This window comes from Cynocephalus volans, chromosome X (genome assembly GCF_027409185.1).
Source record: "Cynocephalus volans isolate mCynVol1 chromosome X, mCynVol1.pri, whole genome shotgun sequence".
NCBI lineage: Eukaryota > Metazoa > Chordata > Mammalia > Dermoptera > Cynocephalidae > Cynocephalus > Cynocephalus volans.
This window is the reverse complement of record NC_084478.1, coordinates 1,956,551-1,983,037: the sequence shown is the minus strand read 5'-3', so window position 1 is coordinate 1,983,037 and position 26,487 is coordinate 1,956,551. Positions and strand designations below refer to the sequence as shown.

The 26,487-nt window shown below is 43.2% G+C and overlaps 1 protein-coding gene across 6 annotated transcripts in view; it reads left to right on the top strand.

The window, feature by feature from the left end:
- DHRSX (dehydrogenase/reductase X-linked) overlaps positions 1–26,487 on the top strand; it is a 284,280-nt gene that overhangs the window by 46,686 nt on the left and 211,107 nt on the right. The window lies entirely within an intron of this gene.

Below are 26,487 nucleotides of genomic sequence, written 5' to 3'. Positions count from 1 at the left end.
GTACTAGTGGATAGTCCAATGTCTTTTTTTCCCCCTTTGGAACAGATTGTGTGAGTAATTCACTGTGGAGCTTCAGGCCTGTGGTGTGGGATTGGGAGCAGGGAGCGTGAACGCCGTGGGCCGAGTGGCATTGGAGAGAGACGTCTCTGCTTCTCGTGCTTTCCTTTTGAGAATTTCTGGTGCCATTGGAGAGCAGGAAGCATCAGCAGGGATGTTACCATAGCATCGCTCAGCTCTGGCACCTATGTATGCTCTGTCACGTGTATGTTCCAGGCAGGCCAGGACCCATTTTAATTCCTTGGTGACCACCAGGGCACAAACTAGCAGGTGCATCCACTGTTGACCTCCAGGGCACACACTAGCAGGTGCATCCACTGGTGACGTCCAGGGCACACACTAGCAGGTGCATCTACTGGTGACGTCCAGGGCACACACTAGCAGGTGCATCTACTGGTGACGTCCAGGGCACACACTAGCAGGTGCATCTGCTGCTGGGAAGATCTTGACTTGAAATTAATCAAGCAGGAGTATGATTGACTTTAAGATTTTTAGCTAGACCCTGTTTCAGATCCTGTGGTGCTCTCTACCTGTTGCAACTGGGTAAGGTGTACACACATCCCTCTGATGTCTTTCTGGATGTCAGATGTTTTCTTTTTAAATTTATTATATTTTGTTGTATATATTTGAGGTGTACAATGTGATGTTCTGATATGCATATACAGTGTGAAATAATGATTACAGTCAAGCCAATTAACATACCCATCACCTCATATAGTTACCTTATGTATGTGTGAGTGTATGTGTGTGGTAAAAACAACTTTCCTAGCAAATATCCGGTATACAATGCAATGTTATTAGCTATAATCCTCATTCTGTGCATTGGATCTCTAGACTTATTCACCCTAAATAACTGCAAGTTTGCACGCTTTTGCACATTCCTCCCCAGTTTTCTCCCCCTCTGAGCCCCTGGTAACCATCATTGTACTCTCTGGTTCTATGTGTACAACTTTTTCAGATTCCATGTGTGAGTGAGGACATGAGGTATTTGTCTTTGTGTGCCTGGCTCATTTCACTTAACGTAACGTCCTCCAGGTTCATCCATGTTGTTGGAAATGGCAGAATTCCCTCCTTTTTTCATGGCTGGGTAGTATCCCATTGTGCATAGATAACGGATTTTCTTTATCCATTTGTTCACGGACACTCAGGTTGGTTCCATCTCTTGGCTTCTGTGAATAGTGCTGCAGTAATCACAGGAGTGCAGATACCTCTGCAATATACCGATTTTATTTCCTTTGGGTTTATATCAAGTGGTGGGATTGCTGGATCATGTGGTAGTTGTATTTTTAGTTTTTTGAGGAGCCTCTTACTGTTTTCCATAGTGACTGTGCTAATTGACATTTCCACCTACAATTCATATGTGATCCCTTTTCTCCACATCCTAGCCCAAACTGTCACCTCTTGTCTTTTTTTTAAAAAATTGTCTACTTTAATTGACACAGTGTAACTGTACAGTCTCATGGAGCACAATCCGATGTTTTGATACTTGTGTATGTCGTATAATGATTGGGTCAAGGTTTCCTGTTTTTTGATAGTATGGGGTGTGAGGCGGTGTCTCACCGTGGTTTTGATTTGCATTTCCCTCACAGTTAATGATGTTAATTGAGCCTCTTTTCATGCAACTGTTGGCCATTCAAATGCTCTTGAGTGCTTTTCCGAGCGATGCTTGTGTGTGGTGCCTTACGGTTAAAAAAAAAAAAAAAATGCACGTCACTGCTTTGGTCAGTTGAATTTGAGATGGTGTTTTGAGAATACCCCAGAAGCAAGTGATTGTATAGTAACCACAAGAGAGAAATACAAGATGTCGAGAACTGAGCCTCGTCAGTCTGCGTTAATGTCCCCTCATTCTCAATGCTAGCATCTGTGAAACACTCTTCTCACCCTCTGCTGAGGGCTGGACGGTGTTGTACATCCAAGACATCAGGAATAGCCAGCATTGCAGGATCCATTTGATCTTGCAAACCCACACCTGGGGCTTCCCCTCAGCCCATAGCCAAGCTATTTGTGCAATCCCAGGATGGAAGGGGAGGTGTTTCATTCTCTTTATGACCTGCACTAGGGCAGGAAGGATTGATTATCTAGACAGCCGCCTATACACCCACCCCACACTCATACCTTACATGCAGTGGTGCAGGAGGCCACGTCTCTAACACAGCGCATCTCCGAGTGCCACTCCCAGACCCGCAGCTTCAGCATCTTGCAGGAGCAGGTGACCTGTGTAAATTCCCAGGCCCCTTCTGTGTGGCCAAACCTCTGAGGATGGAGCCCAGGAGTCTATATTCTCAAAAGCCTTTCTGACAATTTCCTTGCACATTCAACTTGGAGACTTATTCCTGTCATAAATGCATGGAACTGTCACTTCTGGGCCAAAAGAGATGTCTCATAGGAAATGGACACATTGTGTATTCTTTTTCCGTGACTTTTTTTTTTTAGTCCTAATGAAAATTTTTAAAATTTATTTATTTATTTATTTTATCTTATTTTTTAAAAAAATAGTTTAATCCTTTATACTACAGGCGAAAGATGACAAAATGTTAAGGATTCATTCTGGGGATGGGAATTTTGAGCATTTGTTATGTTATTCTTTGCTCTTTTCCATGTCTTGTAATTTTCTCAAAACAAATTTAAAAAGAAGAGAAAGTCTGAATGAAGAAGTGGATTAACCTCTTGTAGTTTTATAGGATCTAAAGCTCTGTGAAGAGCTGTTACCTACACTCGGTCATCACAGTAATTCTGGGGTAATTATTATCAGCTTTATTTTATACAGAAGAAAAGTGAGACTAGTAGTTAAGAAGAGGTTTGCATGAGAACCAGTCAGGTCGGGGCAATGTTTGGCTAAGAATCTGACCTAGGGATCATTTCCCATTCAAAAGATTCCATCAATAACCTTCATGTAGGAAGGTTAGATAACAGTTAAAAAGCAATTAGCTTTGGGGCCTATAGACAAGAGACCTGTAAACTGCTGGAGAACAAATGAGCAAATATTTTAATGCAAATAAAAAACTGCCCTAAATGATCTTAGGCAAGTTGCTTCAACTTTTTAAGGTTTACTTTTCTCACCTGTAAAAGAGGGTGATAACTTACTTTGTATTGTTTTTTGTGAAGATTAAATTGTACAATTTTTGTAAATGACACAGCATAATATCTGACACTTAATAGATGTTTGATATTTGTGTATTTCCTCTCCGTTTCTTATGAGCCATTAGAAATTGCCTTTTTTGCAAGTAGAAATGGTTGAGCACAGGCGATGTCATGAGTTTTTTTTTTTTTTTTTTTTTTAGTCCTAATGAATTGTTTTTAATTAGCTTATTTTTTTTGGAGGCTGGTACCGGGATCCCAACCCTTGACCTTGGTGTTATATAGCACTGTGCTCTAACTGACAAAACTAACCGTCCAGCCCCTGAATGAATTTTTTTTTAAAAGGTGGTTTAAAGAATAATTCACAAAAACTTGCTTAGGTGGTAAACCTAACCAAGACGGTAGGCGAGGTTTGTTTTGGGCTCTCTGTGGCTGTTTAAAATCTTAGATTTGGGGGCTGGCCCATGGCTCACTCGGGAGAGTGTGGTGCTGATAACACCAAGGCCACGGGTTCGGATCCCATATAGGGATGGCCGGTTCGCTCACTTGGGCGAACGTGGTGCTGACAACACCAAGGGTTGAGATCCCCTTACCGGTCATCTTTATATAGGAAAAAATAAATAAATTAAAAAATAAAATAAAATCTTAGATTTGGAAGTCAGTCAGCAAAGACCCCCGACATGTCCACTCCTGGGGGACGGCAACTTCACGATGTGAAGGGTGCTGACGTCCTTCCTGCTAGGAGGGGACATTTGTCTGTCATCCTTGAACTAGCATTTTTTTCCCCAATTTATTTTTTATTGAAAGGTAATTGATTATACATATTTGTGGGGTACAAAGTTGGCTATCAATAGTTGTGTACAGTGTGCGATGGTCACATCAGGATAGTTAGCTTAATCATCATGACGATACGTAATCATTCTTTTGTGCATTAACCAACTTCTCATTAATTTCTCATTAGCCTCCCTCCCCCACCCCTCTTTTCCCACCACTGGTAACCACAGTTCTGTCCTCTCCTTATTGTTTGTTTGTGAATTCAGCTCCCACTTATGAATGAGGACATGCAATATTTCTCTTTCTGCTCCTGGGTTGTTTCACTCAACATAGTTTCCTCCAGGCTCATCCATGTGGCTGCAAATGGCAGAATTAGCATTTTTGATAGCGGTGGTCCTGCTGCCCTGCAGGGCCCATTCCCCACACAGCTGGAGTCCACAGCCCACAGCTTGGCTCAGGAAGGCAGGAGATTTTCTGCTCCGTGGAGGCTGTGGGCACACACCCTTCCTCTTGGATCATCTCTTCCAGACTTGGCCAAACTTTGCTCTGCACCAGGCACGGAAGAGTAAACTCCCACAGCTCTGCAGACACGCTTCTCCTCGGACCAGCCTGCACCAGCTGGAGCCTCTGACTCCTGCACACACAACCTCGGTTACCCAGTGCGGCACCGGGACACCAGGAGCTCAACGCGGTGCCTGCGTCTGGCTCTTCTGTGATCCCTGCACTGGGTAATCACAGCCGTGTGGATGAGTTTTTAAGCAAATAAGCACACATCCTAACAATGTGGGCACAGATGGCTAATGACTGCCAAGGACACAATTATTTCTAAACGCCTGATACTTTTCAAGCCAAGCTTTCCTCCCCACTGCCTTATCTGTACTTAATCCATTTTTTAAAATTCTTGGTGGAATGCTTTATCCTCTTCACTTGCTGGTTCTTTCTGTCTTTGAAGGCCTGCTCAGTTGAGAGCATATTTTAGGCAGGGGTTAGCCACAAAATAGAATTCTCGGAATGACACATTTACGGCTGTTTTCAGGAACCGAGGCTATACGGCTCATTTCCCTGGGAAGAGTTTTGATATCTTATCTTCGGTTATCTGCGATGCCAACAATTTTCTTGCACTTGGGTAATTATCTGCTGAAGAAAGTTCTCTTATTTAGAACAAATAGTCTTGTTCATGGACCAAAGCCCCCCAAATATAAATAAATAATTGAGCCCAGCAACACAACAAAAATAAACAAGGAAAAAGGACATAGCAATCAATGTTCGAATGAACTCAAATGTCAGTAGATAGTGATTTAAATGCTCTTAATAGTGCTAAAGTTCTTGCAAACTTCTCCATCGGCTCAGGCAAGTCGTGGGGGATCCCTAATCCTAAATCCCGAGGTCGGTCAGTCTGGAAATGGGTTGTTTGCTTTTGTCTTTGAAAGGTGAAAGGCGCTCTCATTTCCTGTCATTATGGTGAATTTTCATCATGAAAAGTGCTTTCTGAGTCATTTAGCATTTTTTCTAACACCGTCCCACCAGCAGTAGCTTGTGCAGTCTTTATTGGAAAGAATGACTAGCTGTTTGGTTAATGTGCATTTATCCAGTTATGACTTTGGGTTTTTTTTTTACTGAAAGACAACAGTGCTCAGTTCCTCATAAATGTAACATGCATCACGAAAGTAAATCATGCATGCTTATTTTTGAGGCAGTTTTGCCAAGGAAATACATCTTTGCAAACCATCATTTGGGGTTATCTAATTAAATATAAAAGACTTAAAATTTGTCATGAAAACAAAGTACTGTGAAGTCGGTATGCATTGTGATGCTAGGTAATAAAGGTAATTAAGCAGCATGAAAATGACCCATTACTATGGGTCAGTAAAGTGTAGGATAAACCTTCTTTCCCTTGTGCAACTGAAGCAGGTTGTTTTTTCCTCTTGGAAATACCCACTCTTCCTGCCGGCTTTCCCCACCAAAGTGAGAGGCTTGGGAAGGCACAGAAGGATTCTGTTCACAATTGCATGCTGAGAACGTGCTCCAGTGCCTGGCACATGGTGTGTACCATGATAATCTGCGTCTGTGCCTGACTGTTGTAGACTCACAAATTTTATTCATGACCAACACTCAGAAGCCTACTGGTCTTCATCATCAGACACAGAGAGAATTCATATCTTGAATGTAGATCTATCTTGAGACAAACAGACACCTAGTTGTTTCCTTCTACCTGTAGACTCTCTGCTTTTGTCGAATGATCCTTACAGAGCTTAGCAAACTTGCAAGAACTACGATACAAGTGCTCACTACACAGCATCCTTTTTATTTAATGCATGGAATTCTTGAGACGTAATTTCTTTGATGATGTTGGTGTCTATTGCATGTTGACATGAGTTTGTTGGCCATCAGTTAATGGTACGTATTGTCAACAGGAGTTTTAACAGCATTCTGGATGCCTATTTAGGTTTGGCATATATGACTACTCAAGACTATCTTTATGTTATTTAAGATAAAGTGACCCTTAGTGACTGTTTAATTTTTCATACTACAGTTCTTTTTTCCCTCTTTCTTTTTACTTTTTATTTAATGCCCTGAGCTAGGCAGTAAGCAGCTATGCATAGATATAGAGATGACAGACAGACAGATGACAGAATTTCCTCCAGGTAATTCTTCCTTTAGAAGGTCACTACGTCTTTTCTGAAGAATGGAAAGAGAAGTATATCATTTTCTGAAAGTTTAATTTGCCACTACAGCTCTCACTGTGTTTCTCATGTGCAGGGCTCTTTATTTCTCACGGTCATGAAGATTAATTTTAACCTTTAGAAGCACTAAATGACTCTTTTGCAAAGTGAGCTCCACAAGACAGGGCGATCGTCTGCCTGGTTTCCTTAGCTCCTCTGTATATACTTGAAGAATTTGTTTTTTTTTTTTTTTTTTTAAATCTACAAGGAAGAATTTTTAGTCTCATACTGCCTGCAAAAAATTTTTACCCCACGAATAATTTATGGGACATTTTCACTCCTTGGTGATTGGTGATTTTGTTCCCATATTTTGCCTAATTGTTTTGTTTTCTTTCATTCGTGGAGTGGATAATTAGAGGTGAAAATCATTTTATCCATTTTCTTTGAACACATCACCAGATAGATGCTTTGTGCTTTTAAGCTTGGAAATTAGAGAACGTTTATATAACGTAGCTTCTAAAAATTATTCCTGAAATAGTATTTCCGTGATACCTTCCCCCAGGAGAAGTGCAGTAATCTTTAGTTAATATAGAATATAAACACATAGTCAGAAAGGTTTTTTTTCAATAAAATTTGAAGACTTATGTAACAATATTCCAGACATTATTAAATGAGACACAGAAGGATGGATGTCTATTCCTTGAAGGGTCTTTTCATTCAATGCAAAAGGACCTTGTGTCATTAGGAAGAAACAACATTTATTGCTTACAGTTTTGGAGGCTGGGAACTCCAAAGTCCAGGGAACACATCTGGTGAGGGCCTTGTTCTTGGTGGTAACTCTACAAAGCAATGCAGGATGTCATCTGGAGGTTGGCTTGAGCAGAGGGAGAAAGCTGCTCACTTTCTCTCCTTCTAAAGCCATCATAGCCACACCCATGACCACCATTAAACCATAAATGGATTAATCCATACACTAGGCATGGCCCTTACAATCCAATCACCTCTTCAAGGCCCCACCTTTCAATTACCATAATAGGATTTCCCACCCCCTTAGCACCGTCACAGTGGGGATTAGGTTTCTAATACATTGAATTCTGGGGAATGCAATTCAATCCATAGCACCAAGTACTGGTAGATAGTGGGGCTCTTTCTCCACTCCCAATTCCTGAGCCCTTCAGTCCCTACTATTGATATAAATTCCCACCTGGCACCATTTCACTTCTGAGGAACTTCCTTTAGTATGTCTTTAACTGTGGGTCTGCCCATGACAAATTCCTGCAACTTTTATTTCTCTGAAAATCTCATTGTTTTGCATTCATTTCTGAAAACTGTTTTCAGTGGATACAGAATTCTGGGTTGAAAGCCTTCCCTACCCCCAGGACTTAAAAGCTGTTTTCGTATGGACTTCTGGCCTCCACTGTTTGGGATGACAAGTCAGCTATAATGATATACTGGATTGAATTAAGTCTCCCCAAAACTCCCTGAGGCTTGAATTATGTCCCCCAAGTTTTATGCATTAGAAACTCAGTCCCCACTGTGACTGTTAAGAGGGTGGGAAATCCTATTATGGAAGCTGAAAGGTGGAGCCTTGAAGAGGTGATTGGATTGTAGAACTGTGCAGTAGTGAATGGGTTAAAAAATGGTGGTTAGGGGTGTGGTTCTGAGAGTTTTAAAAGAAGAGAGAGTCTGTCTCTCTCTGCTCTCTCTGCTTCCACCATCTTGACATGTGAGACCCCTGGGTCCCTGTCACCACCACCAGATGGACTTTGGACTTCCCAGTCTCAGAAACTGTAAGCAATAACTTTCATTTCCTTTATAAATCACCCTGTTCCAGGTGATCTTGTTATAAGCAGCAGAAATGGATTAATACAGGTGATTATCGATATTTTCTGATGTGAAGTGTCTTTCCCCTTCCTTCTGTTGTCAGTTCTTTTTCATTTTCTGTTTTCAGAAGTTTGGTAATGTATCTAGGTGTGATTCCTTGTTTTTCCCTGTGTTTGTTCTACTTGGGTTTACCAGGCTGCCTGTTTCTGTGGGTAGGTGGTTTTGATCAAGTCTGGATAATTTCTGGCCATTATTTCTTCAAGTGCCTTTTTTGTACTGTTATTCCAGTCTTCTCCTTCTGGGACTACAACTACACTTGTGTTAGGCTGCTGAATACTGTTCCACATTTCATTTCTCCTTTGTTTGTTTCATTCCACTTTTTTCCTCATTGTACTTCAGTTTGGATGATTTCTACTGACCTGTCCTAAGTTCACCAAAACCTTGTTCTCTTGTATCCAGTATGTTTTTAATCCCCTCAGTAGATTTTTGTTCTCAAACATTGCATTTTTCATTTTCAGATTAACATTTGGTAATTTTTAGTTTTTATGTCTTCCCTGACATTTCTCATCTCTTTCCATTACATTCATCTATTCTTGTAGACTCTTTAATATATAAGTTATTTTAAGCTCCTTGTCTACTAATTCCAATGTCTGTATCATCTCTGGGTCTGTTTCTGTTGACCTTTCTCCCAGCTCTTGACTACAGGTTTTATTTTCCTGTTTCTTTACCTGTCAAATCATTGTTATTGTGTATTAGACATTGTGATCGATACACTGTAGAGACTTTGGGCTCTGGTATCTTTCTCTGAAGAGTGTTGAGTTTGGTAGCAGGCAGTGCAGGTCACCTTGATCTGGTTTGGCTTTAGGTCTTGTTATGATGTGTCTAATTTAGTCTTATTCCTGGACCCTAGATGGAGCCCTCAATCCTGAGACTGGTTTCCTTTTTCTAAAACAGAGCCCATCTGCAGTGTCAGGAGAAAGTCCAAGATGTCTACAAAGCCCTTCCAACTTGGCAAGACTCAACTGTAGTCCTGTCTTACCAATACCAGGCAGTGGCTGAAATGTCCATGTTCAGCTTTTTCAGCCCTTCCAGCTGTTTGCCTCTAAGCCCCTTGTAGTTTCACAGCACCTGTGCAGTTCAGTAAGTAGCCAGGGATTTCCAGGGGTTTTCCGCTCAGGCTTTAGTGTTCTAAACCCTGTGACCTTTTATATTTAAAATTTACCGCTCAATTCCAGCTGCCCTAAGCAGCCCCAAACTCTGAGCTTTGACTTCTTGGCCCATCAATTTGCTATGTTTTTTGCCTGAGATTCATTCTGAGGTGCCTTGCAATCTGAGACGAATTCTTGGGTTTGGGTGAGGTGGGGAAACAGAACATATAAATGGTAACCGTCTTTGGCAAACCAGGATGTGTGGTCATTCTGTAATAAGCTCCTGACATTGCAATGAAAATCTCTGCTCTGGATCATAAGATGCCAAGAAAGAGACAACTAAACTGCTTTATGTTAGAAATAATGATGTTTGTAGTAACAGCTAACATCCCTTTGAATACTTGCTAGGTACCAGGTAATGTTTTAGACTCTTTACAAGTGTTTAGTTATTTAGATCCCCCCCCCCCCATAAGATACATATTATGACCATTCCTATTTTAGAATGAGAAAACTGGGAGAGAAGTTTAGGCAAGGGGCTCAACTGTCATGGTGCTAGTCAGTAGAGAAGGTGGGATTTCATCTCAAAGCCCAGGTGTGAACCTAAAATGGGCCTTTGGAGGTGAGGAGAGTGTGTTAGTCCGTTTTCTGTTGCTTATAAGAGAATACCTGAAGCTGGGTAACTTATAAGAAATCAAAATTTATTTCTAATAATTTTGGAGACTGGGGAGTCTCAGGTCCAGGGAACCCATCTGTTAAGGGCCTTCTACAACAATGCAAGGTGTCACATGCCAAGAATGTGCTGAGCAAGAGAGAGCTGACCTGCACACTCGCTCTCCTTTTAAAGCCATCAGAACCACGCCCACAACTCCATGAATGGATCAATCCATGCACAAAGGCACAGTCCTCACAATCTAATCACCTCTTCAAGGCCCCACCTTTCGAATACCATAATAGGACTTCCTACCATCTTAACACTATCAAAGTGGGCATTAAATTTCTAGTACATGAAACTTGGGAGGACATATTCAGCCTATATCAGAGTGATGGAGAGATGTAGAGAATGGGAAAGAAAGGGAGGTAGAGGAAGAGAGGAGACAGCTCAGGCATCTTGGCACATAAGAACTGGGGTGGATTGGTGCTCTTGGGTCTTTTAGGAATGCTAGTTTGGGTGGGTACCCTGGTGCATGCACTGTGCCCAGGAAGATCTGTTCCATGCACACCTGCCTGAGAATGCCTTTCCCAGAATGTCCTAAAGCTAGAATCCTACAGCCTGTATCCTTTTCAGTTCAAATAGCAATATGCATGTAACATTCTTTCATACTTTTTTTTTACCTTGATAATTTTTTTTTTTTAATCACTAAACATATATTTTCATTAAGGAGCAAATCCCCCTTTATATGGGATTTTAATTGCTTATTAGTAAGTGCATCCACACAGGTCTCCCCGATGGTAGATGGGTTTAAAGAAAGCAGGATGAGGTTTAGGTTTAGGGTTAGGGTTAGGGTTAGGGTTGGGTTAGGGTTAGGGTTAGGGTTAGGGTTGGGTTAGGTTTAGGGTTAGAGGCTCGAGCTGTTCTGATCTTATGGTTTGCCAAAGTCTTAAGTCAGTCCTGCCTTATCACCACCTGGATTTGGAGGGCAGACTCTTCCTGAGATTATTTGTACTGAGGTATTTTGGGTTTGATTTATTCAGATTGTACACTGCCTCACTGTGGGGGGTCCTATGTCCTGTGTCTGGTCCCCTGTTTGGAAGAGGGTCTTCTCCCATTTCCTCCCTCTTCTGCAATCCTTTCCCGGTCCTGAATCTGTAGCACCTGCTGTCAGCTCATTTCACATTTTTTGTGCTCTGAGGATATGGGCACTTTTTAACCTCCTTCCATTAGACTACTAGGTTGAGAGCTTCCCCTTCTCTCTGACTTGCTGGAACGCCCAGGGGACATTTAATACATGATTTTGTGCAATCTGCTTTGCAAATGCGGCTGTTCACATTTTTCAATCCCCCCTCTAAAGAGGACTGGGTTTGTTTTACAAGTTAATTACCCAGAAGATTATCAAGTGGATTTAGAGGCACATATTGTATGCTCTATTTAACAGATAAGAAATAATGAGTGTTGTTAAAAGAGGGGAATAATGGCTGTCAGCGGAGCGAGGTATCTGTATCCCTGCTTCCTTGTCTAAGAGAACCAAAGTAGACAGTGAGGTGCACTTTCAGAATGCTCTCCTGAGGCCAGTGCCACACAGCCACTGTCCCCACCTGCCCAAACTCTGCTCCTGCCCCAAAGGAAGAGGGACCCAAAGCAGCCCACACCCCGAATGGAAAACGTATATTAACAGGTTCTTCTCCTCTGAGCATTAAGAGCTGAATTATAGCTGTTTTCAGTCTTTTCCTTCATTCTGAAAATGCCTCTGGAGTCTGCTGTATTTTCAAAAAAATATATTAAGTAGAACTAACAACGTTGTAATTTCTGAAGTGGTGCTGAGGGTGACATTTGGGGCTCTTTGCTTCATTTCTCACTCTCTGGAACTCCAAAGGCCTCCAGACAGGTAATGTCCCCTGTCCGGCACCTAGAGGGGTTATTTAGCTTTTTTTTTTTTTTTTTTTTTTTTTTTGGCAAAATCGTGATTGAATCTGGGAGGATGAAGACTGAGTTCCCACCTGCCTGACCTAGTCAGGAGACAAAAGGGTCCAGTAAATGACCTTTGCTCACAGGGAACAAACCCTTGGGCCACGGTACTGCTTTATTTTCCATGGCTGGAAATTTACATGTATTATTACCCTTTTGTTAGGAAATGATGACTATGGTTGTGGTGGGGTGTGTGCGAACAGTGTGGATGGGGTTGATGCATGTTTTTTAGATCCTAAGAAATACAGATGCTGTCATGTGTTGGATCTTGCACCTCAAAAAAGATGTGTCCACATCCTAATTCATAAAACCTGTGAATGGGACCTTATCTGGAAAGAGAATCTTTGCAGATGTGATCAAGCCAATGATATAGAGATGAGAATATCATCCTGGATCATGGTGGCCATAAATCCAATGACAGGTGTCCTTATAAGAGACAGAGAGGAGACAGACACAGAGAAGAAGCCACGTGAAGATGGAGGCAGAGACTGGAGTGATGCGACCACAAGCCCAGGGACACCTGGAGCCACCAGGAGCTGGAAGAGGCAGGAAGGGTCCTCCCCTGGAGCCTCTGGAGGGAGCACAGCCCTGCCACACCTGGATCTCACACTTCTGCCTCCAGAACTGGGAGACCTTCCTTTTATTGAAGCCCCCAGGTAGTGGTCATTTGTTACAGCAGCCGCAGGAATTGAATACACGTACAGATAGAGAGGGATTGAAGGTGTTGTTGCAGGTATTGGCGGATGGCATGTTTTGGCTGTAATGACATGGGTGGGTATGAGCACACCATGGCCTGAGTCCTGAGTCCCGGAACCAGCAGCCACTGGATCACAGTCATTCTGCCAGGTTCCCAAGAAAAATGCAGGGAGGGTTCACGGCAAGTGGAACCAGAACCTTTGTTTGTCATTTTAAGGTGGTAGTCTCAGATTGTGCCCCAAGTCCCCTGAAGATCAGGCTGAAGGCAGACATGTCCCCTGCCTACAGCTTTATTTCAGGCAGGGGACCACCCCCAATCCAATTCTCTTTGGCTATCTGAAGGTGACAGGAGGAGGGACATCTTCCCAAACACTCAGTCCCCAGATGGGCGAAAACTCACCATGGACCATTCCATCTCCATGGAAATGGAGAGCTTCCGTGAGTGGGGTGCCCACTGAAAAAGAAAAATTAAAGTGAAATTAAAAACAAAGAATTAAAAGATAGGTTTGCACAGACAGAATGAACACGCTGCATGGTGTACACAGGAATTTGTTTCTTGTTTAGCCCTGGTCTCCCCCGACTGGCCCCAGTGGCTAAGATGCATTGGATACTGATCTGTGACCACCCGCTGCCTTACACAGGTAGGGAAGGGTTCAGGAGGGGGTAGAGTGGGGCTGAAGCTTTCGGGCCCCTGTAGCAGGTGAGCATGTGTGTTCTTAACAGCCTCTCTCCAGGGTTGCACAGACAGAAAAGAGCGGTGCATTCTTAGAGAAATCGAGGCTGCAGCCAGACTTTCCTCCCTGCAAACTTAGGCTGTCCTTGGCCTCTCCAAGCCCTCCTCCTCACCTGTGACCCTGAGCCCTCATCCTTATATGTAACTGAGCCCTTGTCCTCATCTGTAACACTGAGCCCTCAGTCTCACCTGTACCTGAGCCCTTGTCCTCACCTGTAACCCTGAGCCCTCAGTTTCACCTGTAACTGAGCCCTTGTCCCCACCAGTAACTATGACCTCTCCTCCTCACCTGTAACCCTGAGCTCTCTTTCTCACCTGTAACTGAGCCCTCCTCCTCACCTGTAACCCTGAGCCCTCATTCTCTTCTGTAACTGAGCCCTCATCCTCCTCTGTAGCTCCATCCTGGCAGGCTTGCTTGGATCGGTCAGTTGGGCACAGACACCAGGTGCGGTTGAGTTCCCTCCTGCCCTCACCCATTTCTGCCCAGGCTCAGTGTCCAGCTCTGTCTCTCCCTGGGGCAGGTGTGTACTTCTCCAGGCCTGACTTGTGTCCACCTGCTTTCTCAGGAACTCCACTCTGCCCCGTCCACCTCTGCCCCCACCTTCCTCCAGGCTCCCACCTGCTCAGATTACCCAGGCAGCCAGGACATAAACCAGCCTTCACTCCAGCTGCCCCCAACATCTGCCCCAGTCCCCTTCCCCTACATCCAAACTTCTTTAGCTTAAAAAAAACAATAATAAGAATTGGATGTGGTTAGGCAAATAAGAACATTCGCTGGGATTGCCACAACTGAGCAGTCACCTCGAGTCCTCACCTGTCACTATGAGTTGTGTAGGCATAGGAGATGGGCAAGTACCAGGACAGATTTTGTATTTATATTAATATTATTATTTATATTTATATATTTAATGTATATATTTATTGAATACATCATAATGTATAATATGTTTGTATGTTATATATTATTTATACGAATGAATTTAATATGTAACATTTTGTATATAACTATATAAAACAAAAATTTATATTTTATTATGTAATATAGTAAATATAAATTGTATTCATGATATTTTATATTATGAATGATATATTTATGCTATTAAATGTTTTAATAATACATTTATAATCATTTTATATTATATACTAAATGCATAATATTAAATATATATCGTATTACATGATATATTTAAAACATATATAATGACATATATTATATATATGTATAAAACAGATTTTATACAACTGGTTTGTAACATGCATAGTATTTAAATCAAATATATGTGAACTGCTGATCTTTTAGCCAGTGTCCCCTCCCCAGCATGCAAACAAATTTCTGATTCTCCATGACCCAAAAGTTTGGGATGACCATTATGCTTTGTTTAAGCAACATATTTCAGTTTTGGACACGTCCGTGGGCTCTCCGCTGCAAGTGATGGTGAATGCCTCCCTCACCTGTCCAATCTCTTGCTTTGTTATATTAATAGTGGCTGCCGAATTTATGCTGGCCACACAGGACTGTTCTGTAACCAGGGTTCTCATCAATGTTTGATTCAGGTTCCACATTTAAATGGGTGGGTGCTTAGTACAGGCTTAACCCCTCACTGTCTGCATTTCTGGGTGTGTCTTGTTTGTCTGCTGCATTCTGGATTCATCTCCTGCCTGCCTGGGTTCCATCCCCAGGCTGTTTTATTCCCTGCCCATCCCCCAAATCCTCCCTGCTTGAAGATTCGTACCTGCTGCTCCTTACAGGAAAGGACTTTGACCTCATCATAAATTCTTTAGTCATTCCTTCCTTTACAATGTTGCTGGCCTGCGGGGTGACTCAAACAGCTCATTTATAGTCTTCCTTGAAGAGACTTGCCTTAATGGAGGTACAGCCTTGGGAGTTTCTTTATTCTTGAAATTAAGTGACTTCCACAGTCCCACTTTTGGATATTTACTCAAAGGAATGGAAATCATCATGTGGAAGGGATACGTGCACTCCCACGTTCATCACAGCTCTGTTCACAATAGCCAAGATATGGAACCAACATAAATGTCCATCAATGAATGATTGGATAAGGATACTGTGGTATATATACACTATGGAATACTACTCTGCTGTAAAAAAGAATGAAATTCTGCCATCTGCAACAACATGGATGAGCCTGGAGAAACTTATTTTGAGTGAAATAAGTAAAGCACAGAGGGATAAATACCACATATGCTCATTCACATGGGGGAGCCAAGAGAGAAAGGAAGGAAGGAAAGAAAGACCACAGTGGTGGGTTGGACTTGCAGAGGGAGAGAACAGACCTAGGGGTACAAAGTGGAGTGGGGTAAATGCCCCCAAAGAATTGAAAGCAGGGTCTCAAAGAAATATTTGCACAAACCGTGTTCATAGCAGCATTATGCACCATAGCCAAAGGTGGAATCAACCCAAGAGTCCATTGACGGGTGAACGGAGAAGCATAGTGGTGGTATATATGTACAACGGAATATCATTCACCCTTAAAGAGGAAGGAGATTCTGACATGTGCTACAGCATGGTTGAATCTTGATGACACTGTGCTAGGGGAAATAAGTCATTCAAAGAAGGACAAATGCCGTGTGATTCCACTTACATGAGGTCCCTAGAGGGGTCCAATTTATGAAGACAAAGTAGAATGGCAGGTGCCAGGGCCTGGAGTCGGGGGGAATCGGAGTTATTGTTGAATGGGGTTGGAGTTTTAGTTTGGGAATTTGAAAAACTCACAGAGATGGGTGGTGTTGATAGTTACATAAGAACGTGAAGTACTTAATGCCACAAAAGTGCACACTTAAAAATGGTTAAAAAGGCAAATTTTATGTTATGTGTATTTTATCACAATTACAAATATTCATAAACATTTGAGAGGAAAAAAAAAATGGAATGGAAATATTTCTACACCCACCCCCTTTTTATCTGAAAATGCCAGATCAGCAAGAAACAGAAGAATAAACGGCAGGGCAGGGAAACGTTTATTCTTTCAGCATTCTCTTGCAGTGGTGGATGAATCATGTGCGTAAATGGATAACACTCTCCTTAGTTCATAAAAGGACAAAGGTGTCACAGGTCCAAGACTCAGATGCATGTGCAGCCAGTTTGCCTAGCACATGACCCTGGGGATGTCATTGTGTGTGATACCCTGTCTCACTCTTCCCAGGCCCTGTACGGAAAGCGAGGTGAACCCTGCACCTGCCTGCCTACTCCCGGGCCCCTGGATGCTGCTGTCACATTCACCATGAGGCAGAGCCCACATTTATTCCAGGACATGGACTTAGGGTACTTTCTTTACTCAGAAGGGAGACTTCTGCTGCTCATCACCCAGGCCTGGGATGAGGCGGGGGTGAGGGTCCTCTTCTGTCTCCCCGCCCCCACTTTCCCTCCACCTGTGCATAGCCATTTAAGTGTCCACTTGGATCCAGGTGAGAGACATGAGACCAGGTGATGTCTCCCTGGCTGGTTGGCTTCAGTTCAGTTAACCTGGCAGATGGTGAGAGCTGATTCTCACGGGGAGGCCCGGGCTGCTGTATCAAAGTCCCACAGACTGGGTGGCTCAGACAACAGACATTTGTTCTCTCACAGTCCTGGAGGCTGGAAGTCTGAGATCAAGGCATGGGAGGGCTGGCTTCTCCTGAGGCCTCTCTCCTTGACTTGTAGACACCATCTTCTCTCAGTGTCCTCACATGGTCGTCCCTCTGTGTGTGTCTGTGTCCTAATCCCCTCTTCTTGTAAGGGCACCAGTACTATTGGATCAGGGCCCGCCCTAGTGACCTCATTTTACCTTAATCACCTCTTTAAAGACCCTGTCTCCAAATACAGTCACATTCTGAGCAGATAGGGGTTAGGGCCTCAACACATGAATATTAGGGGGCACAATTCAGACCATAACAGCCCTGTTGCCCAATACTTTTCTCCAGGAGGCCACGAGACCCCTTCCACAACCCCCAGAAAGCTGGCGTAGCCACGTCTGGACACACCTAAGGAGTGTGTTATCCATTTACACACACGATTCATCCACCACTGCAAGAGAATGTGGAAGCCATGTCTAGAAGCTTCCTCAAGAGTGAGCCGTGCACCTATGGTCAGTGTTTCCCCTGCGGAGAACAAGATTCAGGTTCTGGGGTTTCGTAGGGGTCTCCTCCTGTCCAGGGGAGGGTGAGACTCAGAGAAGGCAGTGGTTTTCTGCAGGATGTTCTCCTTAAGAATTCACCCCTCTGTGTGTGTGCCAACCCCTTTACACACCCTTGGTCTGTCTGTAGTCTGAGGTCGGGGGACCCACCCCCTCACCCTCACCATTTCCTCTGTAAACTTCTGCTGTTGGAGTGGGGTTTTTCTCATACCTGCTGTGTCTACAACCTCGCTTCCTCAGTTGATAGTAAAGAGGTTCCCTTTTAATGTTTAACTTTTCTGATGAAGGGTGGGATTTCCCAGTGCCTAAACTCAAGTTCATTTTGGAAAGCTGCCATTCTAAAGTGTGTGGACAGAAAGAGAATCCCTAGCGGGTAACAAGCTATTTTATAAACAATACGCTTGGAAACATAAGGTGTCACAATCTGTGGAATGCACCCAAAATATTAACAGAGTTTCTATTGCTCTAGTAAGAAATGGGAAAAAAAAAAAAAAAAATAGACTGGGCAGCCAGGGAATGAAGTAAAATTTAGGAGGTAGGACTATGAAAGTAAGAACATTGCACAGAAATAAAATACACAGTGAAAGGAAGAGATGAGTCAGAAGCAACCGTCAATCCTAGTTCCCATTACGACAATGAAACAATAGTGCAGCAAATGAGCATGTGTCCTTCATTCAGATTAGTATGCTTGGGGACCGACTGCCTGAGTCAGCATCTTCTTTCTCCCCGTTTTGGCCTATAGGGCCCCCTCCCAGCTGCCGAGGCTAGACCCTTGAGTATCTATGATGGTTTCCTCTAACTTACTATCCTTTCTCTCCCCAGCCACTAACTGAGAGCTCTGTCTTCCACTTACCTATTTATTTAAAAATACTCATTCATTTTCTGCATCACTGCCCACTGCAGGGCACACCTGTCCCTTACCTGGACTGCTTTCTGGCTGGCCTTCCAGACTCCCCTCTTTGGACTGTCTACATGACAGTCAGAGTTATCTGCCTTATCTGCTCAAACCCATGTAGACAGAATACCCCTGGTGTGTCCCCACACTCTCAGCTCTGGTATGTATGTACATGTGCAGCTCCTTGTACATATGGGCTCTGCTACTTGAGCACTCTTCTTCTCCTCTTTGTGACCATCCAAATTCTATTGGCCTAGACTCCTCAGCTTCTATAGAAGGTCCTAAAGGACCTGTCCTGAAGTCAGGTGGCTTCGTTCCTTGCTGCCTTGGTGCTCTTATCCTCTTCCATCACCAACTTCACACATCGTACTATTGTTTGATTAACTGTGTTGCTGATTTCTCTAGCCCCACCCAGCATGGTTTCTGACATATCATTTGGGCATCAAAAAATACTGGCCAAAAGGACAAATTATCAGAAAATATCTTGTACATTGTGGAATCCCAATGAATGACAACTTCTATGATGATGATAATGGTGCTGATGGTGCTGATGATGGTGATGATGTCATTGATGATGATGGGGATGGTGATGGTGATGGTGATGATGGTGATGATGATGGTGATGATGATGGTGATGATGGGATGATGGTGGTGATGATGATGGTGGTGATGATGATGGTGATGATGTCATTGATGATGATGGGGATGGTGGTGATGGTGATGATGATGGTGGTGATGATGATGGTGATGATGGTGGTGATGATGATGGTGATGATGTCATTGATGATGATGGGGATGGTGGTGGTGATGGTGATGATGGTGATGATGATGGTGATGATGGTGATGATGGTGATGATGGTGATGATGATGGTGATGATGATGGTGATGATGGTGATGATGGTGATGGTGATGATGGTGATGGTGATGATGGTGATGACGGTGATGGCAATGACGGTGATGATGGTGATGATGGTGATGGTGGTGATGGTGATGGTGGTGATGGTGATGATGTCATTGATGGTGATGGTGGTGTTGATGATTGTCATGGTGATGATGTCATTGATGGTGATAGTGATGGTGATGGTGTTGATGGTGATGATGTCATTGATGGTGATAGTGATGGTGATGGTGGTGATGGTGATGATGTCATTGATGGTGATGGTGGTGATGGTGAGGGTGGTGGTGATGGTGATGATGATGGTGATGGTGATGGTGATGATGGTGGTGGTGATGATGGTGGTGGTGATGATGGTGGTGGTGATGATGATGATGGTGATGGTGATGATGTCATTGATGGTGATAGTGATGGTGATGGTGGTGATGGTGATGATGTCATTGATGGTGATGGTGGTGGTGATGATTGTCATGGTGATGATGTCATTGATGGTGATGGTAATGGTGGTTATAATGGTGATAACAGTGATGGTGATGGTGATGATGATGAGTGTGAAGGTGGTGATGGTGGTAGTGATGGTGATGATGCTCTTGATGATGATGATGGTGGTGGTGATGATGGTGATGATGGTGATGATGCTTTTGATGATTATGATGGTGTTTATGATGATGGTGATGATGGTGATGGTGACGGTGGTGATGGCAATGATGGTGGTGGTGGTGACAATGGTGCTCATGAGGATTGCTGTTCTGGTATCTATCGTAGTTGTGACCACATAAAACCAGAGAATTTTGGAGGTGATACACAAAGACACTTATGGGCTCCCTGGGGATGCCCAGCTACCTTGTGGCACTGACTGTCACACTCATGTTCATTTTCCTAAAATATGCTTTTTCCACTGTGACATGAGGAAGGCTCATTAGTTCTGTGGCTTTACTGTACCCTGTGTTGTAGTCATATTTAATTTAAGGTAATTGTCAGAATGAACGTTGGGTGAACCTCATCACAGCTGTCAGTTTGACCTTGGATATGATGTTTCCTTAACGTTTAAGTTTTTTTCTCTTGAGGTGAATATTTGCAACTTTTGCTCATACTGAGAGCACAGTCTTTTCCTCTGATACTACCATAAATGAATGAATTAATGTTCATATTCATTTCACTGATACCTTTGTCACTTGGTAAGAACATTTTCTGTAAGAAATATTGTCTGGAATTGCCTTTGTGACTTTACAGCCTTGCTTTTTCATAGAGCGTTTATCAGACATATTCACAGTCAGTGTTGTAATGGAATGCTTTCTTACTGATTAAACTACAGTCTCAGGGTGATGTAAAATACAGTGCTGCTCATGCACTGCAATTGTTTTGGAACTGCAGTTGTATTCTCTCTCTCTATTCTTGTTGCAGATGGAATCTTCACATTTTAACATACTTATCTTTAAAGCTCTTTCTCTTTGAAATCAATTGCATTGCAGATAACTTTTGCATGTGGACACATAGGCACAGAGATAGGACACCTCACCTAATGAAGTGCAAGACAGAGAGAATCAATTTTCTCTTCATTGTGTCCAGGAAAGGAACAATCTGAAGGTTTTAAAGGGATTCAGGGGGAATGGTTGGTTTTTTGGGGGGCCCTACTGTATCCCAGACTGAATTATGTGAATTCTAATAAGCAAATTTTTGTCAAACCTTTTGTCTGACCTCCGCTTCCACTACCATGGGAAGGGGAAGTGTCCTGCAGGAAAAGGTATTTGCCTATGTATTTTAACTACAGATGCTCCTTGACTTATGATGGGGTTACTTTCAGATAACCCCATCCTAAGTTGAAAATATAGAAAGTCAAAAATGCATTTAATACATCCAGCCAACCAAACATCATCGCTTAGCCTAGCCCCACCTTAAACATGCCCAGAACACTTACACTAGCCTATGCTTGGGCAAAATAATTCAATATAAAGCCTGTTTGATAACAAAGTGTTGAATATCACATGTACTTTATTGGATCCTGTACTGAAGAGTAGAATGGAATGGTTGGATGGGTTCTTGAAGCAGAGTTTCTCGTGTATGTCCTCACTGATTCCTGTTTGTTTGTTTGTTTTTTAATTTTGGGGGGATATAACTGCTATGATATCATGGAAAGGTAGTGACTAGCACACTTCAATAAACTCCCTCTTTCATCATGAAGCACCTTTGCTCTATTCGATTATATGTGGATCACTCTCTGGTTCCTCCTCCCAAGTCCCTGTTGCCGCCTCCTCCTCCTGGGCATGTGGGCAGGCTGGCTGGGTCTGACATCCTTTCTCATTTTCCATGGCCAACGTCAGCCCCCACACCTGCAGACTCCCAGGTCCTGCCTTTAGATCTCTTCACTCAGCCAAGCAAGGACTGCATGTGGCTGAAGAAGCTTTAAGAGCACCTCTCCAAGGAGTGGATGTTGCATTTGTGAATATTTTAATTAGGCCAGAAGAGTCTGGGTGCATCCAGAGGACCTCTGTAGGCATTTCCTAGTTCTGTTCGTGTTATACTGTCTGCAGATAAAGTGATGTTCTCGACAATCCAAACCAAGAGTCACCCAGGGAGAGCTGCATGCCCTCCAGCTAACTTTCCTACAGAGTTGGGCAGCTTTTGAAAAATGATGGGTGTACACTCAGATGAATGGAAATCATTATGTTGAAGGAGTATCTGCACTCTCATGTTTATTGCAGCTCTATTTACAGTAGCCAAAGTTGCAATCCATTTAAATGTCCATTGACAGATGACTGGATAAGGAAAATGTGGTATGTATATACTCAATGAAATACTACACTGCCAGAAAAAAGAATGAAATTCTGCCATTTGTAGCAACATAGATGGAGTTAGGGAAAACTATGTTAAGTGAAATAAGCCAGGCACAGAAAGAAAAATACTGCATGTCCTCAGTCATAAGTGGGGGATGGATGGAAGGAAGGAAGGAAGGAAGGAAGGAAGGAAGGAAGGAAGGAAGGAAGGAAGGAAGGAAGGAAGGAAGGAAGGAAGGAAGGAAGGAAGGAAGGAAGGAAGGAAGGAAGGAAGGAAGGAAGGAAGGAAGGAAGGAAGGAAGGAAGGCAATGAAAGAATTACAATAATACATGAAATTTTCAGAAGGAAAAAAGAGAACAGAACTGTGGTTATTAGAGGTGGGAAAGGGGAAGGAGGTTGGCAAGAAACTAGTTAAGGGTCACAAAGACTGATAACATTTTGTAAATATGCATATACTAATTATCTTGATTTGATCACCACATTGTATACATGTATTGATATTCAATTCTGTACCCCACAAATATATATAATCAATAAAAAAGAAAAAAAAACAGACAAATGCTAAGCTCCAGCTGCCTACCACCCCTTCCAAATTTGCACGATGAAACTGCTCTCACAAAACTCATGTGCCCCCTGTCAGGTTGGATGTTTCTGGGATAATTTCCATTGCGTCAAGTATCCAGCTTGCTTTTCCTTTAGTTGTGCCTTCTTCCTCGGGATGTGAGATGCTGTGGCCCTCAGCTGTTATAACAGAGATGCTCTGAGTTAGTCATTGGTTTGCTCTTGTGGAAATCACAGTGTCATCAGGGAAAATAGGCTAATGTCAATTTTGCTTTGGCCTGTTGTGTCTCTTCCATCTTCAGACTCATTCTTTATCTGATGCTCATGTGATGTCTGGAATCCCTAAACACAGTGTCTTGGTCTATTTGAGCTGCTATAACAAAATAACTTAGACTGGCTGATTTATACACCACAGACATTTATTGCTCACAGTTGTGGACGCTGGAGGTCCAAGATCAAGGCATGGCAGAGTTGGTGTCTGGTGAGGACCTGCTTCTTGGTTCGTAGATGACATCTCGCTGTGTCCTCACGTGGTGGAAGGGGTGAGGGGGCTCTCTGGGGTCTCTTTTATAAGGACACTAATCCCATTCATGAGGCTCCAACCTCATGACCTTATCACCTCCCAAAGTCCCCTCCTCCTAACACCATCACCTTGAGGTTTAGGATTTCAACCTAGGAATTTGGGGGGGGACACAGATATTATCACCATAGCTCATGGCATGCTCTGATTTTGTGAATCTGCCCATGTGGCAAGACTACCCAGACTTGATGAATGAAGCCCGGCCAGGCTGTCTCCCTTGGGCCACACTCTGTCCCTGCAGGAGACCCCTGCATGAGGATTTGTGCTGTGGCATCAGAACCTGCCTTCCCACCTGCTGGCAATATCATTGGTGCCTGGTGCCTGCTTCCCTTCCTTCTGAGGTTTTATCCAGGTCTGGGGCCTTTATTTAATGCTCTGTCTGCCATTATGCCCTCCATCTGGGGCTAGTGTTGATCCTCGCTGGCCGCAGGAGGACAGTGGGTCTTAAGAACTGCTAGACAGATGTATATCCAACCGGTGTGCAAATGCTCAATCTGACCCAGCTGACCAATCATTCTCATCACTGTCTACCGAATGTGAGAGTCCATGGCCATTAGGTTGTCACACCTCATGGCAACTATGCAGAAGACTGTCTCATGCTTTCTCTTTGGCTGCAGTTTAATTCTTTGTTTTCTCCTCCTTGTGCAAAATAGCTAAAGTTTAGGGGCCAGAACAAGTAATACATGCAGAAACAAAACAAGAAAGCTTGTTCCTGGAATTCATATTCACCTTCTGTGGAAATCAGCAGACGTACTCAGACAGAGGTGGACGAATGCCTGACGTGGCCACACCTCATTCCTTATAAGGCATCTAGGTCTCCTAGGGCTGCCGTAACAAATGATCACAAATTGATGGCTTAAAACCGCAGAAATTTATCTTCTCCCACTTCTGGAAGCAGAAGTCTGAGATCCAGGTGTGACAGGGCCGTGTTCCCTCCAGAGGCTCCAGGGGAGGATCCTTCCTGCCTCTTCCAGCTCCTGGTGGCTTCAGGAGTCCCTGGGCTTGTGGCTGCATCACTCCAGTCTCTGCCTCTGTCTTCACGTGGCTTCTCCTCTGTGTCTATGTCTCCTCTTCTGTCTCTTATAAGGACACCTGTCATTGGATTTAGGACCACCCTAATCCAGGATGACCTCACCTCTAGATCTTTAATTAATTACATCTGCAAAGACCCTTTTTCTAAATAAGGTCCCATTCTGAGGTGCTGAATGAACATACCTTTTGGAAGGCCACCGTTCAACCCACTACAGGAGAGAAAATGTATAAGAGAACAGATGAAGGTGCAGCCCAAATTACACAAGCCGTTGATTTCTGTTTCTTGATTTAGGCTGGATATCAATTTGAGTTCAGTGCTGCCAACACCTCTCACCAGGTATGTGAAAGAGCATCGGCCACCTGCTGCAACCAGTGAACACGATATATATACACACATCCACCTGGACATATGGAGAGAGCAAAATGTTTAAGGACTAGGATGGTGGAGCTGTCTGCATTCCTGAGCAAACATACAAGGCTGAGATTGTCGAGGACACATTTAGCGTTGGTTTATTCCAACAGAGCTACCTCAGTTGTTAAGTGTCTGGCAGTTAGGACTTGGACTGATGTGCTGTGAGTGGACATGCCTATTAGTTGATATAATAATTCAGGTCCACTTGTACGGTGTTTGTGAAGACCACCTTTTCAATAACATCAGCAAGACCCACGGATACATCAAGAACCGTTGATGAGTGACAACCTTGAATTAGGTTGGCTTCCAGTAGGAAATCCAGCTGTGGCCCTTTTCCCCACACCTGTGAACTTTCAATATCATCACCTCCTATTTTTACCTGCAATTAAAGAAATAGTTGTTATTTGTTTTTTAAAAATGAATAAAAGAATCTGAGATGAAATACTTGACAAGGTCAACTAGTAAACTGCAAAACACCTCAGGGTCTGACTACTGTTATCCAAGCACTGCATTTTCCTGTAATTTTTTCATTTACCCTTCTTTTCTCTGCAGTGGGTTACATGATTTTTATTATTTAAAATATTTAGAAAAACCACAAGAGGCTGTGCTTCTAGCCACATACTTGCATTTCCATCTAATGGGTTTTAAAAATCGGTACTTAGAATCCCAGCGTCAATTGGATTTGATCCTTAGAAACATGGGGAGCTTGCTGATTATCTGTCAAGTTCTGAGAAAGGCACAGATAAAACGTTTGAGATTTCAGACTTGATGTTCCAGCATGGACAAACAGGTACGAGATTGCTTTTACCCGTGAACCATCTTAGTTCAGTGACAAGTGCTTTGGAAAGCTGAGTTTTCATCCATCGTTTTGTGTGGCATGAGCATCTGCCTACATCAGACCGAGTGTCCTGCTAGGTGGGCAGGACCCGCTTATTGGATGGGTCTCCGGAACAGCAATGGTTAACCCCATGCTAAATTCTCTTGCAGAGTATCACTTGCCCTGAGTAGACTACAGCTGCCTCAGTGCGAAACCCGCATGAGACAATTTCAGGATAAACGCACTTCCATATTTTACGACTTGTGTCTGCATGCCTGCAAGGCTGCTCTGCTCTCTTCCTAAGACTCTTATTCTCACTAGTAGACCTGGCTTTGTAAATTGAGTCATCTGAATATTCTCTCTATGTCTCTTCACTTCATTAAAAACATAACTTTGTCGATGTTCATTCCATTAGAAGTTGGCTCAAGATAAATACCTTTGCAGCTACTTCAGATGCAAAACACTCACAAACATCTGGAGTAGTTTCAGCATGTGCTATGACGCTGTTCAAAGAATGGGGAGCTCACAAATTTCTTCATGAACCCTTGGCCATGGAGGTAGCGTCCCAAGGTGGAAGAGCTTCTACCTGTGCCCCAGGCTGCAACCTGTTTGGTAAAGACTGAGCTGAGATTCCTTCAGGTAGGAACTCAGAGGTGGTTAGGGGACCCTCCCATGGCAGAGGATGAGGACCGTTTTTAAAGGCCATCAAGAAGTAGGAATTGTACTGTGAACATGTATCTTGACCATGTGAATACAACTTCATTGACTGATAAACATGAGTCGGTAATTCT